The following is a 1,403-nucleotide window of genomic DNA, read 5'->3' on the forward strand; positions in this document are numbered from 1 at the left end:
AAAAAAAGAAAGAGAAGATGACAACCAACATTTTTTTTCCATCCTAGTTTTACCTAAAGCTCTCCTGGCATAGGTAAGAACAACAACAATAATAATAGTAACAGTGATAGCTAACATTTACTGAGCAATTATTGTATGGCTGACAAGCACATAGAAGTGTTCCATAAGAGTTAAAATTTCCAAGATTCTATTCTTTAGTCCATAAATACATAGTAATATTTTTAGATCATATATTCTGATTTAAGATTCTGCAAATGTGGTCATTATAAGGTTATGATAAGTCAAAGGAATAAGCTTCATATGCTTCCACAAGCAGATTTTGCAAGCAGGATATACCAACATACTGCAACTGAGAACAGCAACACATGAAGACCTAGATTGGAATAAAAGAAAAGTCAGCTTTGTTCTATTCCCCCCCCAAAATGATAGAATAACTGTTCATAGAAAATACTCCTGTGCTCACTTTGGCAGCACATATACTAAAATTGGAACGATACAGAGAAGATTAGCATGGCCCCTACGCAAGGATGACATGCAAATTCGTGAAGCATTCCATATTTTTAAAAGGAATTGAAATCCAAGAGGCACAGAGAACTGCCTTCAGACGTAACTTGAATCGATCTTCTGCACAACATATCATAGTGAAACTGGCAAAATACAAGGATAAAGAGAAAATTCTGAAAGCAGCTAGAGATAAACGTGCTCTAACATATAAAGGGAGACCTATTAGACTCAAGACTGATCTCTCTACTGAAACTTGGCAGGCCAGAAAGGAATGGCAGGAGATCTTCAATGTGATGAACAGAAAAATATGCAGCCGAGAATCCTTTATCCAGCAAGTCTGTCATTTAGAATAGAAGGAGAGATAAAGGTCTTCCCAAACAAACAAAAACTGAAGGAATTCGTCACCACTAAACCAGCCCTACAAGAGATCCTAAGGGGGATCCTGTGAGACAAAGTACCAGAGACATTGCTACAAGCATGAAACCTACGGACATCACAATGACTCTAAACCCATATCTTTCTATAATAACACTGAATGTAAAAGGACTAAATGCACCAACCAAAAGACATAGGGTATCAGAATGGATAAAGAAACAAGACCCATCTATTTGCTATCTACAAGAGACTCATTTTAGACCTGAGGACACCTTCAGATTGAGAGTGAGAGGATGGAGAACTATTTATCATGCCACTGGAAGTCAAAAGAAAGCTGGAGTAGCCATACTTGTATCAGACAAACTAGACTTTAAATTAAAGGCTGTAACAAGAGATGAAGAAGGGCATTCTATAATAATCACAGGGTCTATCCATCAGGAAGAGCTAACAATTATAAATGTCTATGTGCCGAATACAGGAGCCCCCAAATACATAAAACAATTACTCACAAACATAAGCAACCT

At 37.1% G+C, this 1,403-nt stretch overlaps 1 non-coding gene across 1 annotated transcript; it reads left to right on the forward strand.

Moving 5' to 3' along the window:
* Nucleotides 1-455: 455 nt before the first annotated feature.
* On the forward strand, nucleotides 456-562 carry LOC111559691. Its single transcript, XR_002740799.1, has one exon. It is a non-coding gene; the product is annotated as a U6 spliceosomal RNA (small nuclear RNA).
* Nucleotides 563-1,403: the final 841 nt, after the last annotated feature.

The sequence above is a fragment of the Felis catus genome, chromosome A2 (genome assembly GCF_018350175.1).
Source record: "Felis catus isolate Fca126 chromosome A2, F.catus_Fca126_mat1.0, whole genome shotgun sequence".
NCBI lineage: Eukaryota > Metazoa > Chordata > Mammalia > Carnivora > Felidae > Felis > Felis catus.